At 37.1% G+C, this 12,136-nt stretch overlaps 1 protein-coding gene across 1 annotated transcript in view; it reads right to left on the reverse strand.

Moving 5' to 3' along the window:
* The window catches only part of LOC113050723 (inactive rhomboid protein 2), a 59,071-nt gene extending 47,660 nt beyond the window's left edge, over window positions 1-11,411 (reverse strand). The window contains exons 1-2 of the mRNA XM_026213975.1: window positions 11,335-11,411; window positions 11,077-11,225 (exon numbers count right to left, since the gene is read on the reverse strand). The gene's annotated coding sequence lies outside the window, so the exon portion shown is untranslated. The remainder of the gene's footprint in view (window positions 1-11,076; window positions 11,226-11,334) is intronic.
* Window positions 11,412-12,136: the final 725 nt, after the last annotated feature.

Here is a 12,136-nt window from a genome sequence, read left to right on the forward strand (position 1 = left end):
GTTCTTATGTTCACAAAAATGCTGTGGCTATGGTGTCAGTTGTGTTACTTTGCTTTGGAATGTGTTATTTTGTATATCCATCATGTTCCAAATGCTGATTCAAAATTTAACATAGCTACAGATCATTTAGAATGTTCAGTACTTTTTGTGACCTACAATTATGGCAGGACCAGCCGGCCACCTCACAGATGTCCTTGATAGAGTGAGCTCTTACTCCTATGGGGCACTCAAGGCCCATAGAGGAGTAACATAGAGTGATAGCATCGACTATCAAATGCGACAGTTGTTGCTTTGAGACTGAAAACCTCTTGGTGCGGCCACCAAAGCAGACAAAAAGCTGGTCAGATTTCCTTAATGGCTGTGACCGCTCAATGTATATCCTCAAAGCCCTTACTGGGCAGAGTAAATCCAGCTCTCTCTCACTTGAAAAAGGAGGCAGAGCCGAGAGGGAAATTACCTTTGCTCTGAATGGCGTCGAGAGCACTTTAGAGACATAGCCATGCCTGGGTTTTAAAATGACCTTCGAGTCATTGGGCCCAAACTCAAGGCATGCAGGGCTCACCGAGAGGGCCTGCAGGTTGCCAACACGCTTGACCGATGCTAGAGCAAGTAGCAGAGCGGTTTTGAGAGTTAGGGGCCGAAGGTCAGCTGACCGCAGCGGCTCAAAGGGAGGTCCTTTGAGTGCTACAATGACCGTGTGAAGGTCCCGAGTGGGACCATCTGTGGGACTTGTCTAGACGCTCTTGGAGAAATGACAGTATCGAAGACTGACCATTTCTGGGCGTAGAGGCATTTGTAGATGGGGCTCTCACCAGAACAATGGTGTGTAGCACGTACCCGGGAGGCTTAGAGGCTCCCATTGAGGGACCATACGTGCATATTTATTTCCGCAGACATTGAACGTAAGATTAGCGTTACTCTAATTACAAATCTTTTCCATGAAATGTCCCCGTTATGTGCCTTGTGCGATGTTACCAACGAACCTGTCATTCATTCATTCAGTGCTTAAAGCAGTGGTTCTCAACCCGCGGCCCGTCACAAATTCAAATGTGGCCCACCATATGCTGAACACACACACACACAACTTTTGCAACTCACTTGAAGAAGCTCAAGCAAATGGAAACACCATATATTATGCAGCAATCATCATTAATTGAAGAAATATGGCAAAAGATCTCTGGAGAAAACCTCATATTATTAAATTCGAAAGTGCTTTCCATATTTGGATCAACATACAGTAGGCTACATTTGTGAACGCACATTTTCTGCAATGTCACGCGTCAAGTCATGTTCCCTTGCGCGTCTTGCAGACTGCATCTTAAAACCTCTTATACTTTCTGCGTCCGCGAGTCCACCATGGACCGCTAGGTAGGCATCATGTAAAAATCGCCATCGGAGAGTGTGTGCCGAGGCTCTGAGCAGACGACAGCGTGGACAGGTGCGCGTGGTTGTTAAATTGTTAAGCTCCCGAAGAGAATCAGGTGTAGTACAATTATTTATTTATTTCAATGAATCTAATCGATTAGATATCATAATATTTAGGCTATAATATTATAAATCAGGTTGGTTTGTATTGGTGACGTAATGTGCGTGCGCCCCACGAGACTTGTACTTGGACCATAATGCGGCCCGGTGGGAAAAAAGGTTGAGAACCACTGCCAAGGATTTCAGGTGGTTTATCGATGTTGATGCCACCTTCAGATAAAAATTCTGAGGTATGGAAGCATTTTAGATTTCATAAGCAAGACGACGACGACAGTGTTGTGGACAAGAACAAAATTTTTCATCTTGCATCAAACTTGTATTTATTTAACATAATTGTAAGCATTTGAAAAATAGAGATGGGTTCTGTTTTAATGTACCCAAGTGTACCTAAAATAAAAGAGTTTAATATACGGGTTTGTGGCTCTTAATTTATTTTTATTAATTAATTAATTAATTAATTTATTTATTTATTAAGTAAAAAAAATAAAATAAATAAATAAATATATATATATATATTTTTTTTTTTTTTTTTTTTTTTACTTTTAGAATGCACAATATGCATATTTTCCTTCAACTGGTTTAAAAGTATAATAATCTATAAGAGCTTGATTCATCAAGTCCCAACTGGTTTAAAAGTATAATAATCTATAAGTATAATAATATAATATAATATAATATAATATAATATAATATAATATAATATAATATAATATAATATAATATAATATAATAAAAGTATAATAATCTATAAGAGCTTGATTCTTACCTCAATTCATGTAATATTTCCTCATCACTCTTATCACTCATATTTTGCCTTCTGCCGTATTTTCTTACAAAACAACATCTATACTGTATGCTCTGCCTGCGAGAGGGGACTTTGGCAAGACTGCTGCTAGCTTTGCTTGAGACTGGGCAGTATTTACTGTGAGTTTTTTTAATTTTAGTAATCAGACTGAAGGATGAACACAACAAGTCTCATTGGTTGCTTCTGTCATCTCTGTGTCTAAAGCAGTTGGTCGGCTGAGACAGTCTCTTGCTGCCACCTACTAATGTAACAATGTAATTGCCCAGAGAGATCTTGTCACCTTATTTGTTGCAATTATGTTCAGTTTGATGTCAGTAAGTCCCAAATGAGGGTTGTGACAACCACTAGAGGTAAGATTTACGAAGGGACACCAAGAACTCTCTGGTTAAGGGATTTCAGTTAATTTTCAACTGACAACCACCACACATTATCCAAACATTAATTGTTTACTGATAAGATTAGAATGATTTAAATAAATAATAGAATGTACAGTGTCTGTGACCCATTAAAGATACACACACACACACACACACATATATACATATTAGGGCTGTCAAAGTTAAAGTGTGTATGTACATTAGTCAAGTGCTGCATTAATATAGCTTTTTATACACTGCCTTTCAAAATCAGTTAGATTTTTTTATTTTCTGGAGTCTCTTATGCTCATCAAGGCTGTATTTAATTGATCAAAATTACAGAAAAGAAAAACAGTAATACTGTGAAATATAAAATATCGGTTTCCTATTTTAATATAGTTTAAAGCATAATTTCTGTTACGCAGTGCTGAATTTTCAGACTTAGAGGCAGATTTTTAGGAGCTAATGGCAGGTGAGAATCTAGGATATGTAAACAGTTCAATGGATCTTTGATGAAGGTTGATGATAATGGTTTTCTTTGCAGGATTGTCTGATATCGGAACCAGGAACTAAGGAGTACAACATTGGAGAATCACAGGAGGATTGTAGGGAGTCTTGTAGGAAAGTATACAGAGGTGCACACCAAGTCTGGTAACCATTCGGTAACTAATCAGTTCTCAGGTCATCCTGAGTTCTTAAGTTTGTCTCCCTTTATCCATGGAATTAAAGTCTTGTTAAAGTATTCTCCAGTGTCTCCTCATTCCTCTCTAGTAAAGTGTGACAGAACAGTGGACAGACACAGAAAGTGAGCTGCGCCTTTTTTCCCCGTTCCCCCGTGCGTGTGTGAAGTCAGGAACTGTTGCAATTGAAAATTTTGTACAGGGCATTTTCAGCTGTGAGTCCCATAATGGGGGGTGCAGGTTAACAGGTTAAAATATTCTGGTGTGATGACAGATCTCCTTGGAGCTCCAGACATTTTCCAGCTGGATGAATGCTTCTCAGGTCTAGCTGATTCTGGCCTTCACATCAGCATCTGTCCCACTCTGTTTACCCACCATGCTGCTGAGGTATGTGAAGGACTCCATATCCTCTAGAGCTTCACCACCCAGCCTCAATTTAATTTAAAATTCCAAGAATAGCCACTAATAGCTAATATATAATGTCATATCAGTCAGAAAAGCAGTTATGACACAATAAGCCCTTTCACACATACAGACTTTTCCTGAAAATTACCGGTAAACCCTGCTGTAAAGAGATCATGTGTGAACAGGATCTTTTCAAAAATACCGGTAAATTTGTTCCAGCAATTTAACGGCATGAGAAGTTGTAACATTACCAGTAAATTGCCGGAATTTTGCTGTGTGTGAACGCAGAAGGAAAATTACCGGTATGAGCACGTACGAGTTCAGAACGCGGTGACGTAAGACGCCTGGTTTTAGTTGGGGTTTTTTCTCTCTAAGAGCGAGTTTACTTCAAAATTACAACATTCATTTGTATCACAATATTCATTCATGAAGCTGAATGGCAAATTTGGCATAATTAGGAATAACAAATAAAAATAGAACTATAAAGACTATAATTAGACACTATATAGACTATTTATTTACATAATATGTGGGTTTTATCATCTTCTGATTGGTCAACTTCAGATAGATCACCAAATCATCTCATTCAACCGCACATAATGCACTTGGATCGTACACCACACAAGCCGCGACCATCTGCAATTTTTTGTCCTGAGAGATAAAATTGTAAGCTTGTGCGACAGCAAAAATTGCACTGTGTACACCCGCCTTTATTCAGTCAAACTATTCTGAGGAAACTACGTTCATCACCACCGAAAATATGCATGCTTGAATGAAACTTGAATTGCAAGGCAATATCATGGTTCAATCAGGTTTCAATCAGGTTTTAATATTAGGAAAAAAAAGTGTTACACTATATCATCAGATTCTGTCTGCTTATATGCATAAATATGCTATATGATACTAACATTCCACTATCCTCAGCACCAACACATTGTGATACAGCAGCATTTCTTCAAAATATATACCACTTGGTGTAATGTTTTAAAATACATAAATAATGCTTGAATTTTTTTTTTTTTTTTGTGATCAAATACTTCAAATAAAACATGTCACTACTGTTACTGTGGAAACAGTTCACTTCCTCGGTATGCAAATGTACATTTCACAACTGCAGACTGCTTTTTAAGAAGCTTCCCAATGGAAACCTTGACAAGACGCACGCCTGTTTCACACATAATCCGTCTGCAGTGCGTATGCAGTCTGTGTGCGTTACGTATGTGGTGCTGAAGCAGCACAGACTCATACTCATTGTGCTTTCACACAGGACACGTTTGCAGTCCGCTACTCGGTACGTAAATGATTGCTGCACTGCTGCAGACGCACCGCTCCTAGAACACACTGACGGACCGCAACTACGTGAATGCTGGAATCCGTTAACATGGGTGCATAAAAAAATACAAAACGCATACGCTCTGCAGACAGAGTCGATTTTTAAGACATAAGTGTTCACTGAATCGACTGTAAAATCTATTTTCCATGTCTAAAAAAAAAGACGTCAACGTCTTTTTCAACGTCAAATAATGGACAAACAATATTTCTTATTTATTGGCATGAAGTTTCGTGCTAAATAACAAACAGCAACAGGAGTGCAACATTCTCGAAAAAAAGATATAACATATGCAGAGGGGACTGCTGCCATAACAACAGAAAAGCATCACTGCAGGCTTCAACCCGCTGCATTTATGATTTAGGCTATTCAAAGAATCTCCAAGATTATTTTAAATAATGATTCAATCCATTTCAAACTGTTAAAAAATGAAACTTTAAATGGACTTGAGAACAGCCCATGTATGTTTTTTTTATTGAAAGTAACCAACAATTAGGCTAGGCGGCCATCGCCATTCCAAATTTATTGGACAGGAAAACAAGTCGATCAACATTTCGGGGTCCAGAGCAGAGCGTTTTTTTATTCACTATATGTCCAGCTGTTGAGCAGACGCACTCCGACCGCACGATGTCCCAGGGACACTCAGGTACAGCTGTGCAAGGTGGGTATATTACCGGTCGCTGTCAGCTTGCAAAGAATCAGAATCTCCTGTAACTAGATGCCCGATTGAGGCGAATCCGCGTCTTCCGCGCCACGAGACCTCCAGATACGCGTAAACGCGTCTTTACATTGACTTAACATTGAAATCATTCGTGCCAGACCAGTGTTGCCAACTTCTTTCAACTGCTCATGTATTGCATTTTAATGCAGCCAAAATTGTCAATAAAACTTTTTTTTTTTTTTATTATTATTATTATATGTTAATGTTTCTGTTGTCCGACAATGGAATTAATATTATAATGACTGAAACGCGGTCCATTAAGACTAAGGGCCGTTTCATAGTCAACGCATCTGTACGCATACGCGTCCCCGAGGCTATGCATCGTTACGCTTCGGCCGCCATTATGCGTCGGTGCGTAGACAAATGTGTCGTCCTAGTTTTTGATACGCGACGCGCTGATGCACGCAATACTATGCGTTGTCAGTGGGGGTGACATTGCAAGTATTGTACATTAATTCATGTATATTGTGTTTACAGAAGAAGAAGGTTTGAATACAATGGCGGGCGAAGAGAAAAAATTATGCGAACTTTTACGTATTCATCCATATTTATCTCTGCATTGCCTTTGTTGCCCCCGATGTAAAATCAGCAACAGAATGCCATTGTGATCTGAATATCACGCGACCCGACTCTACTACCCCCTGTTGCGTGAGCGGTGTATTGCACGCTTGCGTCCACTGTTAGACTATGAAAGGGAGCGCGTCGCTCGCGTTTCTCGCGTTGACTATGTAAGGGCCCTAAAAAACCCTTTCTCAAAGATGTTAATCTCTGCACTAAAATCCTATTCACGACATTGTCTAATGAAATCACATACACATAAGATTAAGACAATGGTTGTACTGTGATTTCGGCTATACTTGTATGTAAAATAGAGTCGGAAGCAACAGAATATCTTTTTTTAACTGAAAGTGCTGCTCCTCTCTGCTCGTTGAATAGAGCAGACGCAGAGAAAGAGAGGCGTATGCACACGCTTGGAGAGAGAGAGAGAGAGAGAGAGAGAGAGAGAGAGAGAGAGAGAGAGCTTGTGCTTGTGCGGCAGTACCGGAGAGTCTCAGAGACTAAATAAGGTCTGAAAAAAAGTAGCTAGATTTGTTGCTAGTCGCTTTTTTGGAAAAAAGTCGCTAAGAGGGTCTGAAAAGTCGCTAAGTTGGCAACACTGCGCCAGACGCTCTATTCGCGTTTGGTGTGAACAAAGAGGTCCCTTTCGACGTCACTGGGTCTAGGCGCAGAAAATTATTTTATATATACTGCACTTTCGGAATTCTTTATTTTCTTTTTCTGCTTGTTTGTGAGTTTTGTTACATCTATATTTTTTAATTGTTTAATTATTTTAAAATGAATAGTGTACATATTTGTTAAAATCGATTCCCTATTTTCATTTTCGAAACTTTTTTTGGTTGGTCCGATCGATTGTGCAATCGATTTTCGAACTAAAAGTGACAGCCCTAGTGTGAAACAGGCGTAAGTTTGTTTGCACCTTGTGCAATGTGGAATTAGTTTACAGCTTTCTCAAGCACTTTGTGATGCATTTTGGAAACAGATAATCTGTCTGGGGCGGCAGTGGCTCAGTGGTTCATGTAGGTTGTCTACAAACTGGAAGGTTGGTAGTTCGATCCCCGGCTCCACCTGACCAAGTGTCGAGGTGTCCTTGAGCAAGACACCTAACCCCAGCTGCTCCCGATGAGCTAGATGTCGCCTTGAATGGCAGACACCGCAGTCAGTGGGTGAATGTGAGGCAAATTGTAAAGCACTTTGGATGGCCATGTGGTCTGTTGAAAGCTCTATATAAATGCAGTCCATTTATACACAATGACACTGAAAAATCAAAGCTTTTCAGAAACTGTACTATTTTTTTTTTTTATTATTATCCCACTGAATCTGGTATTGAAGACAATGATGTTATGGACCCTATTCACAAATTTGTATATATATATAAATTTATGTTAATGAACATTTTATATTACTATATATTTTCTTTAGTTCACACCGACATTTTTGTCAGTTAAAAGTTTACAGTTAAAACTATATTTTACACAACAGCAAACCTGCACAGTAATGTGTGAGCACTGCAACAAAAAAAAAAAAAAAATATATATATATATATATATATATATATATATATATCTTAGATGATTAGAGGGCAAAAGAGGAACAGTAACTCAGTGACTAATCTTCAGAGCAGTCTTTCTGCTGAACCTACAGAAGAAAACAATTATGAAAGTAGGTCGTTTCTGATCACAAAATGATTTATGTAGTTGACTTGTATAGTTAGAACCTGAACCTAATAATTAAATAGCTGTATTATTAAAATTTTATTAAAACACCAAAACATTAAAAAAGTCAGTCTAAGTTCAAACCAGTAACATGTGGTCATCTTGAGCCAGTAAAATCCCCTTTTTTTTATTTTCCACATGATGCATTTCTCACTGTTAAGTAACGGGTGTTGCACAAATGTCAGCTTCCTTTTCTACAGTTGCAAGATAAGGATGTGATTACTGCATGTCCCACGATTAAAGGCCAGCAGTTTAATTAACACACTTTGCCAGGGGTAGCAAACAGTCTATACTGTACACGTCACATTTACTGTAGGCTATTGAAAAAACTCCTCCTCATTAACAAACTGAACAGCTTGTTTACCCTGAAAAGTGGGAACATGAAGGTGAGTACGTGATGATAATTTTGTCAGTATCTTCACACAACAATGGCAAAAAAGCACAAGGGTCAGTACTGTCCATATGACTGGTGCACAATACTCACACAAAGCTATCATTCAACTTCAGAAGACCATAACGCACAAGTCATATGAACATTTTATGACACATTTAAGGTGTTTTTCAACTTGGAATTTAAAATAACAATACACTTTTATTGTCAAAAAGAGATTCCGCCATTTCATTGCTTATGAAAAATGACATAAAGGACCTATAAAAATGTAAAATTTCAGGATGCAGTTTGAGCTTTATATGCATTAAAATATGCTTTTTTTGTTTCTTTGTTTTTTTTTTTTTACCTGTTATTTAACACTTTAGCTTTGGCAACTCCTTATACATGACCCTGGACCACAAAACCAGTCTTAAGTTGCTGGGGTATATTTTCAACAATACCCAAGTTATTTACAACACATTGTATGGGTCAAAATTATAGATTATTCTTTTATGCCAAAAATCATAGGATATTGACTAAAGATCATGATCCATGAAGATATTTTGTAAATTTCATACCCTAAATATATCAAAACTTAATTTTTGATTAGTTAAATGTATTGCTAAGAACTTAATTTGGACACCTTTGAAAGGCAATTTTCTCAGGGTTGCAATTAGATTACAGATTTTCAAATAGTTGCGTCTCGGCCAGAGATTGTCCTGTCCTAACAAACTATATATCAGTGGAAAGCTTATTTATTTAGCTTTTTATTTATTTAGCTCAGATGATGTATAAATCTCAATTTCGAAAAATTGACACCTAAGACCTAAGGTTTTGTGGTCCAAGGTCACATATGTTCCTTAAAGTATGACAGTGCTTACTTGCTATGATTTATTCATTAATTTTATGATTATCAAACAAAGGGTAAATGCAGTTACTTTCATTTTTTTTTTCTTCTGGAAATGTAAAGAGAAACACAGTAGCATCACAAATTGAAATTTAATTTGTTTTAACTGCTATTGTTTGTCCAGTGAACGTTAAAGGGGTCAAAAACAACATTGGAAACTGACTTTCATTGCATCTAAAAAAAAAAAAATAGAAGGTGGGTGAATAAATAATAAATTAATTTGGGCAATGTCTCAAATGAAGACCCAAACACAAAAATGTGTTAATAAAAATATTTACTATATTTCTGTTCAATGTAAGAGCGAGTCTGAACTTGCAAAGTGGAAGGCCCTGTGCACATTCCTCAGCTCTCTCTGGGCTTAATTATTTGAATAACGGTATACAGTAACTGTAGAAAATAAAAAGTAAATATTAGAACACTAAAAGCAAGCCTGTGATAATCTGTCTTTGAAGATCTGGGATGGTAAGTCATTTGGAGGTGATGATTTTGAGCACGATGAACACAATGAGAAACTTCTGATCAGAAATTTAAATGAGTTATTAGGATGGACTAAATTCTTGTTTTCCAGCAGACATGTCATGACACGGTGAGTCACAGTGTCTACATTTTGATGTAGATCTACAAGTAAAAACATGTTTAAAGCATTTAAAAATGTTGTCAGTCAAGTCAAGTAAGGACAGAAAGAGGACAAAAGATAGGAAGTAAAGAAATCACGAAATAATTACAATTTGTATTGTTACTCTGGACCACAAAACCAGTCTTAAGTCACTGGGGCATATTTGTAGCAATACCCAAAAAAACATTGTATAGGATCAAAATTATTGATTTCTCTTTTATGCCAAAATTCATTAGGATATTAAGTAAAGATCATGCTAAATTAAGATATTTTGTTAATTTCATACTGTAATATATATTAAAACTTATTTTTTGATTAGTAATATGCATTGCTAAGAACTTCATTTGGACAACTTTAAAGGTCGATTTTCTCAATATCTTGATTTTTTTTTGCACCCTCAGTTTCCATATTTTCAAATAGCTGTAGGCTATCTCTGCCAAATATATTGTCCTATCCTAACAAACCATACATCAATGGAAAGCTTATTTATTCAGATGATGTATGAATCTCATTTTTTTTTTTTACAAATGGACCCTTATGTTTTGTTACATTGTCACATATGTATTTTGAGCTTGGGTCCAGGTCATTTCGTCTATAAACATCAAGTCAAACAGTTCCTACTTTTCTCTTTAGCAGATGTTTGTGGTCTTTCAAGACTCTTCAAGTGTGTTAAAAACCACGATAGCGTTAAGGTGTTGTTTAGTGCTATAAGGCTTTAATATACAACACTTGGGCACAGGAAATGACATTTCATTGTATCTTTATTGTATTTTTGCCACGGACTTCTTTGTTCACGGTGTGGCCTTTCATGTAAAGTGACATTGTGTTTACTTTCACCGCATAAGTAACTGACGCTTCTCATTGCATTATCTGAAACCGTTTGAATCCATTTCATAACAGCTTCCTCAACATTAAGCAATTCACAAAGTAAAAAGAAACACGTCGCTCGAACTTCAAGGCGCCGTGAGGGGTTTTGTAAACAGACATGTATAAAGTATATCGTCTCGTGACAAAAAGTATCAGGTAACAACAGTAGATAGTGACTTGACCCATTGGTCGTTATATTTAGATTTTGATTCAAAACAATGTCTGATCCACAACAGTTAGGAGGATCCATTATTTGCTTACCTAACAGATAGCAGATGAGTGCACGTCCTCCAGAAGCGCTACACTGAGCTCAAGAGTGTCTTCTGTGCCTTGTGTTCCAGCACTTCACGCGTTTCGCTTTTCTTTCATTCACATTCAGCGGGAGAATCCGGATCTTTTGAGACTTAAACCTTAAAGATTTAACCCTTATTTTAAAATAATTTTAATGATGTAATTGTAATGTTACGTTTAGTTAGTTGCTAGTATGCTTAATTTTTGTTTATATGAAAGAGAACTAACGTTAATGATACTAGGAAGGAAGCCCAGGCTCATTTCTCCACCCTTCCTGCTGCGCTTCCTACATGACGTCGAATTGGAAACTGGGAGAGTTCCCCGTTCAACTGGATCACAGCCCAGCTCATACACACCCATTTTTGCCTTAAAATACCCCCCCCCCCCCCCCAAAAAAAAAAAAAACACTTAATACTTTTGAAATCTTTACACGTTTCCAAACATTTTTTCTTAAAACATAACTATCTTAATAGAAAAACATTAATAAACATGCAAAAGTTATAGTTTAATCATAAATATACTCTAATCATATTCCAGTAGGCCTACTCATTTAATACATGTCTAGATTTATAAAATTCAATGAATATCACGAATTCTTGTCACAATACCTTGGTGCAGTTAGTGTTACTACAGTAAATCCATGGAAAATGATGGCAATATATAGACTGAAAAGCCTTCGGTCTCGTAGCACTCAGTGTTTTCCCTGTTGTCAGCGCTGTTTTATTGGCTTTAAACTAGTTTAAATTGTGTTCTTCGCTGAATTCATATCCATCATATTCATCTCCAGTTTCAATCAGGTCCAACCTCTACTGCTTATATTTGGAGTTCTCAGCAACAGATCCTACGTTTCTAAATGCACTAGTTTCAAGAGGTTACAGAATGTCACTTCTTCAGAATACCCAGTGAAAAATATTGCAAAAACACAGACTCTGTTTTCGTCAAAAAATAATAATGTTTTTTTCACTGTAATTAATAATAATTAAAAACTCTTTACATTTATATAGTGCTTTTCTAGGCACTCAAAGTGCTT

Source organism: Carassius auratus, chromosome 31, assembly GCF_003368295.1.
Source record: "Carassius auratus strain Wakin chromosome 31, ASM336829v1, whole genome shotgun sequence".
NCBI lineage: Eukaryota > Metazoa > Chordata > Actinopteri > Cypriniformes > Cyprinidae > Carassius > Carassius auratus.